The sequence below is a fragment of the Pleurodeles waltl genome, chromosome 2_2 (assembly GCF_031143425.1).
Source record: "Pleurodeles waltl isolate 20211129_DDA chromosome 2_2, aPleWal1.hap1.20221129, whole genome shotgun sequence".
Classification (NCBI taxonomy): domain Eukaryota; kingdom Metazoa; phylum Chordata; class Amphibia; order Caudata; family Salamandridae; genus Pleurodeles; species Pleurodeles waltl.
Genome location: NC_090439.1, coordinates 1,117,722,450 through 1,117,735,373, shown reverse-complemented (window position 1 = coordinate 1,117,735,373; position 12,924 = coordinate 1,117,722,450).

Below are 12,924 nucleotides of genomic sequence, written 5' to 3'. Positions count from 1 at the left end.
ACCTCATGCCACTTCCGTCCACTACCAGACACTCCTTGCCCCTTTATGTTACTCTTGCAGATTCCAGACCTGCCAACTTCACCAAAAACCTCACAGTCTGAGGACGGGGCAGGGCCTTGGAGTGGGTGGGGCCTTGTGCCGAGAAGCAAAAAAAAGGCTTGCTGAGGCTACTGCCGATGTCCTGGGGTATTTTCACACCCATAAAGGACATTGGCAGTTAAAAGTCTCTGAAAACAAGCTGAAAAACACTGTCTACAGTGGGTTTTCAGCTTGTTTTCTCTGCCACTGCGTGATATTGGTTCCAGACCGGGAGACCGGGTGAGGAGAGGAGCCAATATCGTGTGTCACACGGTGGCAGCGTATGAGGTGCAGGTCTGAGATTCCTGCTTTCCCCCTTTGTGACAATTTTCCGTCTTTCTCTAACTACTTCTATTCACTTTGTTTTTTACTCTCTTGCTCACGGGTAAAGTCTGAAGAGGAAAAATAACTTCAGGTTTCCAAAAGTGAGTGGCAGTTGGCCCCACCAGCAACCACCGGCTCAAATTAAGCATAGACTCGCCTATCAAGATTGACTGGTCTTATCACTGCTCCAGTCCATATATGGTATCCCTTTCACACCACCTAGCTGTAGTTAAAAATCATCCCCCAAAAATTTGGAAACACTCCTTCAAGAATCTTGCCACAATTGACAGAGGAAACAACACATGGGAAATATCAACTCTATGCTAGACTCATATACCAACATCATTTTGCCACCTATGGACAAAAACTGAAATAAAATTGCCAGAAACCTTCCAAACATTGGTTCCCAGATGAATACATTCCAACAAAGGGGGGATTTGCAAGCTTGAAAATGTCTGGAGAATGTCTAAATCATTAATCTAAATCAATAAAATCACCTCTCAAATCTTCAAAGAAAAAGTATAAACAGTCTATCTGCCTGGGCAAAGGTAACTTCCTTTAAACACAAATGAAACACTCAGCCAGAGTGGTGCTGCTTCAATCGATTTACACTAACACCTAATCTATTCCCAATATCTCAACGACTAAAGGGCAAGAGTTCCTTGCAAACCTCAAAAACCAGATCCTTGCCAGCTGCACATCCCCAACAGCACTTAGCAGCTGTTCACATCTAACAGTATTGAAAAACTCTCAGAAACCTGCCACTTGTTACAGAGATGTTCTGCCAGCTAGCATCATCAAAGCCAACTTCCCACTAGTCGTTCATCTTGGTGCAACATTTTCAATGCATCTCTCGAATAAGAGATCCTCCCAGACTCCTTGAAATGCGACATACCGCACCACTACTAAAGAAACGCAATCTCAACCTTGAGGGTCTTTCAAACTACTGCAGATATCCAACCTACTGGTGCTGGACAAAACACTGAAAAGTTTTGTTGCCTTACAACTGACCAACTACATCAAGGCGGTAAACCTACTCACCACTCATTAATGTGGTTTCCCTGAAATAGAGTCACAATGGCCCTGATTCTGAGTTTGTTGGAAAGAAGGTGTTATTTATCACACTTGAGACATAATGATATTGCAGGTTTTAAAAAAAACTTTTTATTGAATTTTACCTTTACAGTTACATTGAGGCATTGAAGTTCCATACATACAGAGCAAACTGCAATAAACAAGACAGCTGTAATTGGTGACAACATTACAGTGTAAAGCAACACAACAGGAATAGTTTGCACATTACACTCAGATTATGCCCCCCCCATCCCTCCTCCTGCTGCCTAATACCCTAATGATGCCCCCTGGTCCCCATTTTTCAGTGTCCATCCCTTCCACACTTTGTAATATTTTTTGGGGCAACGCCTCACCTTGTAGATGGGTTTTTCCAATCCCATGCAATACTGCAGGGTTATTATTTTTTTTTGGATGCAATAAATAACACCTTTTATGAGTTTTTAGGGAATTATATGCAGATTTTTGTGAACTGCACCAAAATCTGCATTGTATGGTGAATCCCATATACTTTCCCCTGGCAAATGGCAGGTTTGATCTGCTGAAATGTAGCGAAGGGCAAGATATTTAATGCACCCAATACCTGCTGGGTGCGTTAAAGAACACCATAATTCTGACCCCTACGTAAACAGGAGGTTGCCCAGGAGTCGGCAAACATTGACCCACACTCGTAATCAGGACCTAAATGGTCTAGATGGCTTTTATCAGATACTAGTTAGGGGTATTCTAGTTCTCATAGCAGCATTTATCACTGTCAATCACAACCACCTTCTCTCTCTACTTGAAAAACAATTTAGCATTTAGGGATCCATTCTAAGCTGGTTTTCATCTTTTTTATCCAACCAATCCAAAATTGTAGAAATGAAAGTTAGTACCTCTGACCCCACCACCACCAACTTGTGGTTAGTGTGGAGTCTTGTTGAACCCTACACAACTCTTTAACTTAATTGTTTAACTGCTATCTGAATTATGCGAGGGAGATGGAGTTCCAATTCATCAGCATGCTGACGGGGGGCTCATCCGCCCCCCTCCCCCACCAGCAGCAGAAGTTGCAAAATTTCCACAACAGGCTATGTTTATTATCCCCTCGTTGTGAAAGGGGCATCTGGGACGAGGAGCAGTGAGGGGGAGTGCTCAGCACTCCCCCTCACTGCACATGTATGCACTGTAGGCTCTCACCAGCCCAGCAACACTGTGGGCGCTCCCAGTCAATCCCGACGCTGCTTTGAGCAGCGTTGAGGATTGGCCGCAGGGCAGGCTGGGGGCCTGTGCCTGTGTGCAGCCAGCAGGGAAGATGAGCACAGAGCGGGACAGCGTCGAAAAGGTGAGTTGTCATTGAAACAAAAAAAAAGTTTATTACATTTTAGTTTCCCCTAACACCTGTCCTCCACTCCCACGCACCAGACCCGCCCCGCTCCTTATGAGCGAAGCGAGCCGCGACAGATGCTGACAACACCCAGATTAAACTAAGAGCCTCCTCAATACGTAACATCTTCACACTTCGGTCCATACTTTTAAATATTCAATGCTTCATGGCTGTCAAATTCTTCATACTCAGGGGGTCATTATGAGTTCGACGGCCCCCACTTCACCGCCAGTGAGGTGATGCCCCCACTGGCCATATTATGATGTACCCGCTGGGTCCCCAGGCGGAAACAGTGTTTCCGCCCGCCGGCCCAGCGGGAAACAGGGCCTTTACATTGACACCCTCCTGCCAAAGTGGCAGTGCGGTGGGTGCAGCAGCCCCTGTCGCACATTTCACTGCCTGTAATTCAGGCAGTGAAATGCACGACGGGGCTGTGCATGGAGGCCCCTGCTCCTCCCATGCCAAGTGCATGGGCAGTGCAGGGGCCCCCATGGGGCCCCTAGTCACCCATTCCGCCAGCCTTTCCTTGGCGGTGTAAACCGCCAAGAAAAGGCTGTCGGAATGGGACTCACAATTAGGTGGGCATAATGGGACGCCGAGACCGCCAAGCTGCCTGGTGGCGGCAGCCTGGCGGTGGTTGCGTTTTCACTATGGCGTCTCCGCCAGGGTCATAATATGGCGGGCGGACCGCCGCCAGACACATAATGAGGGCCTCAGTCCTCTAAAAGCTGATTTCATCCTATTCTCTCCAAAAGGCATAAAAAGCTTCAACCCAGAACTGCTAAAACAACATCACCAATTTCTGTCCCTCTTAGTTGTGGCTACCTTACCTTGCTGGCTTCCTCATTAACTATAATCCATCAAGTAAGCAAAACAACACAAATGGCAAACTTCCAACTTGTGGTGGGGGTGAGGGGGGGGGTTGAAGAAAACTAAGTGCCTGATTTACTTCTTGGTGGAAAGAGAACTCTGTTGCAGAGGGGATGGTGTTCCCTCCCCACCATGACTATGGTCCACCTGCCCAATTTAAATGCAGGCAGACCATATATTGGCGACAGCGGAGGCTACTACTTTTCCACTGTGGACAAACTTCTCAGAAGGAGTAAGGGCTGTCAGAGGTTTGGCTATATATCCATAGACCTACATTAGATGGGTGGACATGTAGCTGTTTTTCAATGTCCGTCACCGTGAAGCAAAACCAGGTGGTAAGGAGCATTGGAAACTGCTAAATGCCGCCTCACCACTGAATTGTCTTGTACAAGGTTACTAGGGTCTATGATCGAACCCTGCTTCGAGTTCTTTACTTTTTATTGGCCATCAAATATTTTCAGTTGAAAGAATAAAAGTAAAACGAACTATGAATGCTGTTGCTTAAAGATGGTAAGCATGCTATTTGTTTGGTGGATGTGGTTAAGTGATCAGGATAAATCATATCACTTAAAGTCCAATACAGCCAAGGGCTAAAGAGGGATGACCAATTAGGCTGTGTTTTATGCTATCACAGACAAAATGTGATTGACAGCTGAACAGACCAATTGATAAAAAGGACTAACCCAAAGACCTCCTAATTATATCAATCAATCAATCAATCACTGCATTTCTAAAGCGCGCTACATACCCGTGAGGGTCTCAAGTCGCTGGGGGGGGCACTACTGATCGAAGAGCCAGGTCTTGAGAAGTCTTCTGAAGGCCAGCAGGTCCTGAGTCTGTCGTAGGTTGGTAGGGAGAGTGTTCCAGGTCTTGGCGGCGAGGTAGGAGAAGGAACTGCCGCCTGTGGTGGTTTTCCGGATACGGGGAATTGTGGCGAGGGCGAAGTTGGCTGAGCGGAGGCTTCGGGTGGGGGTGTGGAAGCTGAGTCAGTTGTTGAGGTATGTAGGTCCGGTGTTGTGCAGTGCTTTGTGTGCGTGGGTGAGGAGTTTGAAAGTGATCCTCTTGTCGACGGGGAGCCAGTGCAGGCCTCTTAGGTGGGGTGTGATGTGGCTTCATCGGGTAACGTTGAGGATTAGTCGTGCCGAGGCGTTCTGGATTCGTTGTAGTCGTCTCAGGAGCTTGGTTGTTGTTCCTGAGTAGAGGGCGTTCCCGTAGTCGAGTCTGCTGGTGATGAGGGCCTGGGTGACGGTTTTCCTCGTGTCAGGGGGAATCCATTTGAAGATCCTGCAGAGCATCCGCAGGGTGTTGAAGCAGGACGCGGAGACGGCGTTGACGTGTGTGGTCATGGGGAGGGTGGAGTCGAGGATGACCCCCAGGTTGCGAGCGTGGTCTATGGGTTCTGGGGCTGTGCCTAGCGATGTGGGCCACCAAGAGTCGTCCCAGGCTGATGGGGTGGGTCAGAGAATGAGGACCTGCGTTTTGTCTGAGTTCAGCTTCAGTCTGCTGTCCTTCATCCAGTCAGCTACGGCCTTCATTCCTCTGTGGAGGGTGGCTTTGGCGGTGTGGGGGTCTTCGGTGAGGGATATGATCAGTTGGGTGTCGTCGGCGTAGGAGATGATGTTGAGGTTATGTTGTCGTGCGACGAGGGCGAGCGGTGCCATGTAGATATTGAACAGCGTCGGGCTGAGGGAGGATCCCTGTGGGACGCCGCAGATGATCTCGGTGGTTTTTGAGCGGAAGGGCGGGAGGCGGACGCTCTGGGTTCTGCCGGAGAGGAAGGATGTGGTCCAGGCCAGGGCCTTCTCTTGGATTCCGGCGTCATGGAGGCGTGCTGATAGGGTGCGGTGGCAGACTGTGTCTAAGGCTGCTGATAGGTCGAGGAGGATGAGGGCAGCTGTTTCTCCTTTGTCCATCAGGATCCTGATGTCGTCAGTGGCGGCGATGAGGGCGGTCTCGGTGCTGTGGTTGCTGCGGAAGCCGGATTGGAAAGGGTCCAGGATGTTGTTGTCTTCGAGGTAGCAGGTTACTTGTTTGTTGACAATCTTCTCTGTCACTTTTGCCGGGAACGGGAGCAGGGAGATGGGCCGGAAGTTCTTGAGGTCTTTGGGGTCCGCCTTGGGCTTCTTCAGAAGGGCGTTGATCTCGGTGTGCTTCCAGCTTTCCTGGAAGGTTGCTGTCTCGAAGGAACTGTTGATTGTTTTCCGGAGGTGGGGCGCGATGGTTGTGCTGGCTTTGTTGAAGATGTGGTGAGGGCAGGAGTCGGATGGGGATCCGGAGTGGATGGAGTTCATGGTTTTGATGGTGTCTTAGTCGCTGACATAGGACCAGGCGGTCAGGCGGCTGGTGCGGGTGGTGGTCGCAGGGGTGGTGGTCTTGGTGGTGGGTGCGGGGGTGTCGGAGTTGAAGCTGTCGTGGATGTCAGTGATCTTGCGGTGAAAGAAGGTGGCCAGGGAGTCGCACAGGTCTTGTGATGGTGGGATGTCGTTGGTGTTGGAGCTGGGGTTGGAGAGTTCTTTCACGATGCTGAAGAGCTCTTTGGTGTTGTGTGCGTTGTTGTCTAAGCGGTCCTTGAAGGCAGTCCTCTTGGCGGTCCTGATGAGTTGGTGGTGTCTGCAGGTGGCGCTCTTGTGGGCTGTGTGGCTGTCTGGTGTTCGGTCGTGGAGCCATTTCTTCTCCTGTTTCTGACAGGTGCGCTTGGAGATCCGGAGGTCTTCGGTGAACCCGGCGGCTTTCTTGTTGGTGTGGTTGGTTGTGGAGGTCTTCAGAGGGGCGAGGGTGTCGGTGCAGTCGTTGATCCACTGTTTGAGGTTAGTCGCGGCGGTGTCTGGGTCGGTGGGGTCGGCTGGTGGTCTCAGGGCGAGGGTGGTAGTCAGTTGGTCTTTGGTGACCTTGCCCCAGCAGCGGCGTGGTAACTGTTGGGTGCGGTGGTGTGTGGTGGGTTTCCTGAAGGTGGAGTGGACGCATCTGTGGTCGGTCCAGTGGGGTTCGGTGGTGTGGCTTAAGGACACGTGGGAGTTTGTGGAGAAGATGGGGTCCAGTGTGTGTCCAGCGGCGTGGGTGGGTGTTGTCACGAGCTGTTTGAGTCCGAGGTTTGCGAGGTTGTCGATCAGGGCGGTGGAGTTGGCGTCGTTGTTGTTCTCGAGGTGGAAGTTCAGATCCCCGAGGAGAATGTAGTCCGTGGAGGCGAGAGCGTGGGTGCTGACGAGGTCGGCAATGGTGTCGCTGAACTGTGGCCGTGGTCCGGGTGGTCTGTAGACGAGTGTTCCTCTGAGGGTGGTATTGGGGTTGGTGTGGATCTGGAAGTGCATGTGCTCGGCGGTGGTGAGGGTGTCGTCGGTGTTCGTCGAGACTCGGAGGGTGTCCTTGTGGATGATGGCGATTCCCCCTCCCACTCCTTTGGTGCAGTCTCTGCAGGAGATCTTGTAGCCCTGTGGGACGGCTATGGCGATGTCTGGTGCTGAGGTGGCGTTCAGCCACGTCTCCGTCAAGAAGGCAACGTCGGGGGTGGTTGTGTCTAGGAGGTCCCAGAGTTCAATGGCGTGCTTACGAGCGGAGCGGGTGTTGAGGAGGATGCAGTGGAGGTGGTTGGGTTCGCTGGTTGGTGGTTTGGTGGGCTGGATGCTGGTGAATCTGCAGTTCTGACAGGCGAAGGGCCCTTGACTGCGCTTCGGGGTGGCCCGGTAGCAGGGGTGGTCTCGTCCAGTGTTGAGTGCGTGGAGGGTGCTGGAGTCGTAGTGCAGTCTGGTGTTAAGGGGGTGTGGGGTCCAGGGGTCCTGGCGCGAGACGGGCGCAGACGGGCTTGCCTTTGGTGCGCCTTCGGCGCTCCCGCGCGGCAACCTCCATAAGAGGTGGGCGGGAGAAGCAGCTGGGAGCGGGGTGGCCAATGGGCGAGGGCACGGGAGACAGAAGGTAAAAGGGGGCTGGGCCGCAGGGGAGCAGCGGCGGGAAGCAGGGGTTGTGGGGGCACAGAGGGCAGTGGCGCAAAAGGGAGCACCTAGCAGAGAGACAAAAATGAGAGACAAAAAGCAAAAGCAGAATGCTAAAATATAAACAACAAGTTACAAGACAATTTGGGAGAAAAAAAGATTAGCAGTACAACCAACAGTCACCAGGGGCGGCGAACCCTCAACAGCAGCGGGAGTGAGACACGGGCACCCAGGAGGAGCCGTGCGGAGTGGGGAGCGACACGAGGTCAATTATATAGAAGTATACATTTTTATTTATGAATTTGTTTGATTATATGAAGCTAATGAGGCAGCTAAAGCTTTTTCCAGGGCAGACCTAAAACCACGAATGACAAGAATTGACAAAGCCAATAGGTTTAGGAGTTTGTATATTGTCTACACATAGAAACACATATAGACACATAGCATGCACATAGAGCCTGAACACACATTGGCACACCTACAGACACTCATTTTTCAAACTCAAAGAGCCCCTCAAGCTGAACAACAACAACATTGCATCCATCAACAAAGACACTCTGGGTAGCAGGAGGCAAAGGGCGAGCAGCATCCTTGAAGAACTAGGTAGTCTACACAGGGTAGCACAAGGTAATGTGAATGAGGAGAGCATGTAGTGTTGAGCACTGGTTGATACATCTCAGAATATGCAACAAATAGTTAGGGGAGGGGGAAGGAGAGGCCCTCAAAGAGTGGAACGAACGAGGGAGGGAAAGAAAAGAAAGGATAAGGGGGGAGTGGGTGAGTTTAAGCGTTTACAGAAGAGGCAGAAGACAGCCCTGGGTGCAAGAGGTTCTTGCTTCACTTGTGGCCAACTAGGGCATTTGACAGGATTATTCTACCACTGTGTCTGGCACACCAGGTTATGGATTACAGAGAGGATGCACTGTTCTTGTTTGCATCATAGGGCACCTTTAAACAGGTCCATGACCCACGCCTGCCTTGAGGGCAGCGCATTCAGTGAAATCCAGAGCTGCTGTTTACAAGCCGCTCCATGTTTCAAAGTGTAGACAGCATACAACCTTAAAGAGGGGCGAGAAAACCCTTAGCGGGCAGGTGCAGTAAGTAACTGCACCCGCCTGAGTGGGATGTCATGAGAGTCCGTGGAACCTCCCCCCTTCCCTTTCTACAGGGTTGGTTTAAAGAGGCGCACTGACCGTGCACCACCTTTTTTGTGGCGTGCTTTCAGTGCACCTCTGAAGGGCCTGTTTGCCTCAGTACCTGTGTCATTAGTACGGCATGAATGCAGAGCAAAATAATTTCCTCATTTGCATGGAGCCACACCTCCATCCAAATGAGGGAACACCATCTGAAAATGGTACTGCATGTGCACCAGCGCTATCAGTATTACAGAAGGTGCTGCCATAGTGCGCCGGGGTGCAAACAGCAGACGGACATGCCTGCTGCACCGCGGGGGCACTATGTATAATATTGCCCCAGGTTCTGCCTAAGTTTCATCAGATCATCCAGAATTTTCTTATCTTTAATGTTATCACAGCCCGGGTGATTATGACTGTCATGAATTCCCTAATCTTCGTAACTAAAAATGATCCTTATGTATGTTGCCTTATTAATGATAAACGTATCACTAGATTTACTAACACTGGCGCTATTCGCTCCTCTTTAAAGATTTTTGAATTCCCCTCACTACCTCTCTCCCCATGTCCATAGACACAGGGGGTATTTCTCATCAGCATATTTCTGATCCCGTCTCTATCTCCCTTATACTTTCAATGACAAACGTTCTTTTCTACTCAACCTTGTCTCTCCCACAATGTTTTTTAAATAGGGATACCCTATAAAAGCTTAACTTTACCGTGTTTTACACCCCATAAATGTATATTTAAACATACCTTTAACAACGTGAAAATGAAGTCCTTGCTCTGTGACAATACCAATTGTTAGTCTCTCTGAGAATAAAAGTGTTATTGCTCTAGATTTAACTGATTTGCTTTCCCAGGTACAGCCCACTTTGTGGTCCATGGGGCAAATGAAGTGGGGTTCATATCATCTATGAATCCAGTATAAATCAACCCTCAAATTAAGCTACCAGGATACCCAGCTACCCATTAAACTTGAGGTAGAGGAAGGTATCCTCCCTGTAATAGCAGATGAGATCAAATAGGAGGTTTTGGTACCAATCATTAGCTACTGTAGTACCCCAGTTTTGCCGCTATGTAATGCAGGTAAAATCACTATCTACATATTTGGTTAAGACATTAGGGTGATCAATAATATGGGCATTAGCTTCTTTGTGGTGCCCAATACTGCCAACATCATTTTCTGCATACATTCAAAAGCCCAATGGTTCACTATAGTTATGCCTCATTTCTTAGCACTCTAGAAATCACAATGTATTTGCCTTTGTATCATTGTACATTGCAAATTTTTTCTTTTGTGCCATTGTTTTGAAACACACTGCAATTTCACTTGCTGTGCAGCCACTTTCCTGGGATTCTGTCTGTACATTCTCCGACTCCTCAGTGGGCCCAAGTGTCTGGTGTTGTTTTCTGTCCATCCAGCAATCGTTCTCAAGCTTCTATAGACGTAACGCAATAGCTCTTCGCTGTATCAAGCTAACGTTATAAATTAGGTCCTGTAGTGTTTATTTTTAGAGAGGAGGATTCTAACAGAGGTGACACATCTGGGGAACAGATGCCCTCCGGGCCATACAGTCTGTGTAAAATGGGATTACACTTCCCTTTGAGGACCACTTGACTATGCAAACAGATGTATGGGGTTCTCCACTCCCAGAGATCATAAATAATAATAATACGCTATCCTGCGCATACAATTACAGGGTAGGTTTAGGTCACCAGATTTGCATAATGACGGCACCATTTGTGTCATACAGTTTTCTAACTGCTATTCAGATTTTTATAATTATTGCCAGTATTGTAATCACATCTAATTTGCTTCATAATAGAGTGTTAGTCGCAATAAATATATTGTGCACTTTCATTGTGTCTTTTTTTTACTGTTGCTATGGATATATGTGACTGAGATAATGTATGAAAAGGACTGACCTGTTTTCCACTGTTCCCTGAGAAAGGGGCCTAGAGTGGCGTGCCTTTTGGGATGCCACAATTACTTGTCACTCTATAAGCTGAGGAGGGCACGGAAGGCACTCTGGGTAGTCAGGTATTTTGATATGACAGGACTGATTTGGCAGATGTGGCTCAGCCCCTGCATTCTGACGTTCTGTTCTCCCAAAGCGCAGTTCTGCAAATGCAGACTCCCTGCGACACACTGAGGTACACCTCCTTCCTACACATGAAGGCAATGTATTGTTGGTATCTGTTACTCTAGATCACTGAAAGGTGGACTCCATCTACCCACTCAATAAATTGAATAAAAATCACATAAGGTTTTGAAGGAGAAGTTGCAATTTTGTCTTCCATGCGTGCAACACCTTGGTGAACAAATTTCCGCTAGCAAGTGTTGTTTATTATCTGACCGAGCTGAAGTTGCCCTGTCCTGTTATTGTTTCCCAGTTACTTACTTTTCTGAGTATGGACAAACACCGTAGACAGTGGATCCTGGGATACACCGAAATGGCAAAACCTTTACAAGATTACATCAGAAAAGACACCTCTCAACCCTGGCAGTAGCGAAGTGGAAAATGCATTTGTTAAAGTTAAGCAAGCGTTGACTTCTGCACCCACCTTAGGACTGCCTGACTCTGATAAATCCTTTCGTGAATTCAATGGGCTATCCTTGTAAAAAAAGCCTGTTCCCTACTATTCCTCAAGTGTGAATCCAGTCGCGGCTGGGCTCTCACCATGTTTGCTCTCTGTGGCTGCTGAAAATCTTGTTGATGGTCCTGAAAATATTGTTCTGAGTTACCTTTGACTCTTGTGATACCACAATCTATTGTTGCTCTTTCCATTACCCAAAAGACTCAAAACCTGTCTACAGCAGGGATGTCCTGTTATGAGATTTTGTTGTTGTTGTCAGAGTCCCACATCACCCTTGCCCAACGCACCCCCTTGAGCCCCGCTTCTTTGGTGTCTTCCCTCAAGGAAGAAGAACTTCATCACTGTTTACCTATCACCCCCCATGTTACAAAGCCCCATATTGATTTGACTGATATACCCATTTGCAGCTGTGGGCGGATGTATTTTGTTGATGGTTCTTGCCTGAGAAATAATGATGGTGTCCTGGTTTCAGGTTGTGCTGTATGTACTGTATACCGTACTGTGGAGAGTTGTTGCTTACCAAATGTGAGAACTGCCCAAGTAGCTGAGCTTGTCAATCCCACCGGAGCATGCATTTTACCCAAAGAGAAGATTGTGACTGTGTACACGGACTCAAGGTATGTATTTGGAGTGATGCATGAATGTGGCCCAATTACATACAAGGTACCTAACATCTGCTGGAACCATTGAAATTGGGCAAGATTTTCTAAATCTTCTCAATGCACAACAAATACGGAAGACGGAGTTGGTGGTTGAGTGTACCACATTCCAGCACCCTTATTATGAGGTTTCTAGGGGAAAAGTCCTTCCTGACTCAGCCACTAATATGCTGTTTTGTTGGATGCCAATAGTGGACGTCTACCCTCAAATCGTGGCCTGGGTAACCATGTTAATTAAAGCTGTACACACCCCCACGCTACACGCCACCCACACTATACCTTCACAGTATTACTTCCAGGGCCATTCCAACACAAGGGAAGTGAATGACCTCTGTCTCCCACAATGCAAACCTGCAAAATCACAATACGTAAAAGTTAGATCAGCAGGGGCGTAGCTTCGGGGGGGTTGGGTTTAGGGTGTTACGCCCACCTAATAAATGTATTTTCTGCTAAATAGTTGGGGGCAGGTGCTTTCAGCCGGTTACGGTGAGGTGTGTCGGATTTCAGGAGGAATTTTAACATACACACTGAAAAAAAAACACACACACACACACACTTTCTTTCCATTTTATAAGTCTTTAACAAGGTTGTTTATTTTACAAAATAATGTGTTTCCTCTCTTGTCAGCGGCATTGTTGGGAAATCTGAAGCACAGCCTCCCCCCAACCTTACTGACCAAACTAGGCTTCTGTAGATCAGATAGTTAAAATGGCACTTCATAGAAATCCACATTCAGATATGGTACCCATTATAGCATTTTCATCAATCCTTAACCATGAGCCAATAATTGACACATAGATTCAAGTTTAACATATTTTAATTTGGAAACCAACAAAATCGTCTTTCTCTGGGGATTCAAAATGCAGATGGGGTATGAAATCCAAAGACATCTGAGA